This window comes from Octodon degus, unplaced genomic scaffold (assembly GCF_000260255.1).
Source record: "Octodon degus isolate 3935 unplaced genomic scaffold, OctDeg1.0 scaffold00031, whole genome shotgun sequence".
Lineage (NCBI taxonomy): Eukaryota > Metazoa > Chordata > Mammalia > Rodentia > Octodontidae > Octodon > Octodon degus.
Window position 1 is genome coordinate 12,682,848 of NW_004524607.1, and position 5,167 is coordinate 12,688,014.

A 5,167-nucleotide genomic window follows, 5' to 3' on the forward strand; every position below is an offset into this window, starting at 1 on the left:
TATTTATTTATTTATTTATTTGCAGAACCGGGGATTGAACTCAGGCCCTTGCGCTTGCCAAGCAAGTGCTTATTCTACTGAGCCATCTCCCCGGGCCCACCTATTTTATTTTTTAATCATTTATGTATTTATTATTTCATATAGGGTCTTGCTACACAACTTGGACTCCTAGTAATCCTCCTGTCTCAGCATCCCCAGTGGCCAACACAGCGCACCTGTGGTTCCTGGGTGTCATGGCATGTAGTACCAGGGATTGAACCACAGTCCTTGAGCTTGCTAGGCAGGTACTTAGACTGCTGAGCTATCTCTCCAGCCCCTGACAACCAATCTTCAATTCAGAGATCCCCAAGTTACTTGTACAGAACCCACTTTTACTCTTAGGAGTTAGGAAGCACTAACTCAAAAGGGCAAAGTGAGACACTTTATGGTACAGGAAGTAAGCCAGAGCTTGACAGCTGTACCTTTTAGAAAAGCTCAGGAACAGTGAGGTCTTGAAAGCCACGGAGATGAAGAATTCAGATGCTGCTGGTAGAGCCCGCCCTCACCTATAATTATGCTCTTGGTGTTTGTCTTTATTTATTTATTTATTTGGTAGAGGGTCTCACTATGCATCTCAGACCCATAGTGATCCTCCTGTCTCAGCCTCTCCAGCACTGGAATTACAGGCATGTACCATTACACCTGGTTTCCTTGGCTGGTTCTTTGCCCAGAGTTCCAGGGCTGGCAAAGCATAAGGTACTAGGGATGGAACCCAGGTCCTTGCGTTTTTCAGGCAGATGCCTCAACCACTGAGGCATCATGTGGTTGAGCCATGGGAACATGGCTAGCCCCAGCCATGTCTTTCACTGTGTTTTTCTTCGAGGTTTTGTGCTGCTTCTCCTTAGCCTCCTCCAGGTCTTTCTGTATGGTCCTGTGGGCTGTCTTCTCCATGTGAATGTCATTTTCTGCACTTTGGTACTTTCCTTTGTATGACTTAATGGTTTCACATTTATGAAACTGATCTGAGAGGCTGTAGCCACTGCTGTCAACTCCCAAAGCAGCCTTCTCCTGGGGCTAGTTCTTATGGTGCAGAGGGAGGGTGTTGTGCTTCCTGTGCATGGGCTGTGGAATTGGATGTGCTCCCTCACCTGGGAAAGTAGTTCCCAGCTCTTCCTGGCCCGGGAGAACTTGTGTAGCCTCTTCCTGCTGGACTCTCAGGCAGCATAGGGGTGTACATGTTGGGGTAGAACCTGCACTTGTCCCACTTCACCTTCTTGAGGTAGTGCTTCTCTAGTTGGGTGTGCTTACTGTCTGAGTGCTGGTGTCTCTTCAGGCCTGGTCAGCCCTGCTCCTGGTTCATGAGTGGTGGTAACTATACCTGCTCATGTTGTGTCGCTCACCCTAGCTGAATCTCTCACCTGTAGCTCAGAGGAGGCTGGCTTCCATTGCGGTGTTCTCTGTCGTGGTCTTCCTGCTTCCTGTGCTTTCTGTTGTAGGAGCGCCACCCTCTGTAACAATGGTCCTGCTCCTACTCTGGTACCAACTCTTACATTTACTCTGATTCTGACTCTTACCTTTCTGCTTTTCTCCACTGGAGGAGCAGTTTCGACCCTCATGGTGATGTCCTCAGTCACCTTTCCTAAGCCCAGTGATTTTCTCTTTAACTGAAGGCTTATCTGGAGCTGTGCATAGCCTTACCTTCTCTGCACCTCTACCCATGACTGTGCTCAGCACCCCCTTTGGAATGGACATTTGTGGTCCTGTGTGGTGGGGCAGAGGGCAGCATGGCAGCAGACTCACCTGTGCTCTGGGACAGGACTTCCATGTCACCATGCTGGTCTCTGCTGAGTTAAACTAAGAGCTGAGGATCTTATCTACCTTCTGAATTTTTGAATAGAGTCAGGCTTAGATTCTGCACTGTGTCTTCTGGATCAGAATCGTGCAGGCTCTCAACTAACAACCCTTTGACTTCTTGGGCAGTTTCACTGGCTTCATGTGTTAAGTTCCTAGCATCACAGATTGAGGAAGTGGGTCATTCCTATGCCTGTCCTATTGGTGTTACAAAGGTTGTTTACAAAGGGCAAAGACTCATCAGCTTAGGCAAACTGTTTTCTGTGACTTCTTTAGTAGATTTCAGGCTGCTGTCGGGGCAGCAGAGCTGGCCTCACCTTGCTGCACAGACCAGGGACCGGGTCCAATTTCTCAGGGGAACCAGCAGTGGTACTGCCGGTCTCAAGCTCTGCAGCAGGCCTCCTGATGGAGTTTTTTCCTCTGCATGTGGACTGCATCCCCTCAACAGTAATACTGCAGCTCTAGACCTCCACTGTTTCCAGATAGACTTCTTATTCTTAAGAATTAAGTCTGAACAGAAGAGCCACATTGGGGGCTACTGACTTCCTGGCTCTCGCTTTCTCTTGGAGCCTCAGAAGCAGAGCAGCTATTTCTATTTATTTATTTTTCAAAGCTGATTAATAGGACATTTTCAATAATTATTACATTGTACATTCTTATCTTTTTTGTGGTTATCCATAGTACAAGAAGCAGACAGGATATCCTGTCCAAACACTATTACTACAAATCTTTCTTCTTATTGAATTAAGTGAAAGTAGCTGTATATCTATCCCAACTATTCTGTATGTGCAAATACAAAATGGTCCTTTCTTTGTATCCCCTCTTTTTGTTCAGTCCTGTCAGAGATCGGTATTTTATTGGCATCTAAATGCCATAGGTACTTGAATTCAGCAAAACAGTCCAACACAGTCCAGGAGTCCACAATAGTAGTGGGTTATCTGCAGAAGTTGTTCACTAGAGCCTTTTACAGCTCAGCATATTAATATGGCTTTACTTTATATACCTTGTTTTTATTCTTTTCTGCTGAATGGTTAAGACCAAGATAAAGCAAGACCTGTATAACAATAAAGGTAACTTTTGTATCTGATAAGGTCAGTCAAGTCCCCTCAGGATTTATCCTGTAACCCTGTACCACAATTTGTAGATCCTTTGTCAGTGTCAGCCATGTGGATGAGTCACAGCCATTGCTTAACCAATTTGCTCTCTGAAAGCCTGAGAGAATGTTTTCTCTCCATGTGATAAGAGCAGCTATTTCCAAACAGAGCCAGCAGCTCTTAGAATTGTAGAAGAAAAGGATTTACTGAGGTTGTGAGAAAACCTTATGCAGTCAATGCAGGCTGCCCTTGGCAGCTGGCAACTTCTGACACACTCCCAAGGTGAGCTGACAGCTGTAGGAAAGAATAAACTACCTGCCAAGATCTCCAGTCATCAATGAGGGGAGAACTTGTACCAAGTCCCATGGCAAAGTTAAGCTACCCTCAGTGGAGGAGATCCTTGGGGCCTTACGCAAAGGAAGGAGTGTTTGCCCTAGTACACGCATGGCTTCACTCACGAAAATGTATACAAATTCTCTTGCACATTGAATTTGGGGACCAAGGTGATTAGGGAACAAGGGGAAGTCCCTGCAAATGACAGGGCATCCCAGCTCTTCTATCTTAAATTCAAGTGGGAACGAATGTTGTCTGTATCTGTTCTGCTTTAACAATTCCACATTCCTCAGCCAGGTTCTCAGGGGCCATCTGGGGTCCTCCTCCACATGTCCTCACATCCATGGGGTGATAAACCAGTTCCATTATTGTCACAGTTTCCACAGACACTACACTTTCTAGGAATCCAGCAGTTGTGTAAACTGAGGGATGGTCACACTGCGATGTAACTGTAACTCACCGAAGTTGCTTTAGAAAGGGACTTTCTGACTATGAAGCAGGCCCTTTTGGGTGATGTATTATAGGGGACCAGCACACTAGAGCTTACCTTGGACTTGCCGTATATCAGTGGCTTGGAGTTCCTATGGTAGGGCCTCATCCCTTTTGGCTTCATGGCTAGTAGAGTGAGCAGAGGCATCATTTCTTGTCATTTTCCTTGGCCAAGCCCTTTGACCTGTCATGAGACTCTGTGTGGCTCTGCACTTTAGGGGACCAGCACGCTGGAGTTCACCTTGGATTTGTGGCCCATCACTGGCTTGGTGCTCCACTCTCTTGTGGGGAGTGGCTTTGCTACTTCGGTAGAAACTGACAGTGCGGATACAGAACAGTTGCTGGCAGTAGGAGAAAGAGGTTTGCTAGGAGCCTCTGAGACATTGCTATGTTGGTTAGGGTAAGACAGAGCTTGGTGAACCAGCAGCATATGATGAACCCTGATGCTGAGTTTTTGCTCCTTAGGATGTTCTTTTTTTTTTTTTTTCCTGTGTTTTAGTGAAGAAGCCACAAGGTGTTCAGTGTCTCACTACTATATTGGACTCATAGCGATCCACCTGTTTACTGCCTTCCAAGAGCTAGGATTACAGGCGTGTGCTACCTTGCCCAGTCTGTCTGTTTATTTATTTATTTACTTATTTATGTATTTTAGGAAAGGGCCTACAGGGTGTTCACGTTCTCACTACTAGATCGGACTCGTAGTGATCCTCCTGTTTATAGCCTCCCAAGAGCTGGGATTACAGGCGTGTGCCACCATGCCCAGTCTCAGTTGCCTTCTCAGTGTGTCTTTGGGGCAGGGCCGGCATGGCAGACCCTGGGATCAAATCCCTGGTTCCTGTACCTGCTTGCAGGTACTTTAATCCACTGAGCTATTTGGCCAGCCTTTCCTCCTTAGGGTGTCCTGGTGTCACAGGAGGGCAGTTAACTCCTGAAGAAGCATCAACAGGACTAACCCTGTTGTCAGTGGGACTTCTACTAGGACTGGACTTGGAACTTCTTGTCTTTCAGTAGCCTGGTCCTGTTCAAGTGAGGTGAATTGTGCAATGATTGAAGCCACAGCCAAGTGAGCACTCCAGAACTGGGGACTGCTCCAGCAGTGGCCTTCCCGTTTGGCTCATAGGACTGACACAAATCATGAACACTGCCCCTTTGTTTCATCTGCTCTACCCACACGCACCTTTCACAGGCCCTGTGTTTCTGGAAATAAGTCCACACACTGGACAAACATGTCTCTCAGAACAGAACCCTCTTGGTACATGTTCATGTAGTTCTCCTTGGCTAGCTTCCTGGGAGGCCACACTATACAGATAGAAGTAAGTAAAAGCAAAGGAGAAACACAAGGGCAGAAGGCAAGGCTGCTTCAGCCTCTGTGTGTGAGGTTACGACTGCCTGCCAGCAGCTCATGATGTCTCGCCATTCTG

At 46.9% G+C, this 5,167-nt stretch overlaps 1 long non-coding RNA gene across 1 annotated transcript in view; it reads left to right on the plus strand.

Annotated features, from left to right (window-relative positions):
- The window catches only part of LOC111816392, a 17,429-nt gene extending 17,254 nt beyond the window's left edge, over positions 1-175 (plus strand). The window contains exon 4 of the long non-coding RNA XR_002820796.1: positions 145-175. This is a non-coding gene — a long non-coding RNA (uncharacterized LOC111816392). The remainder of the gene's footprint in view (positions 1-144) is intronic.
- The last annotated feature ends 4,992 nt before the right edge of the window (positions 176-5,167 follow it).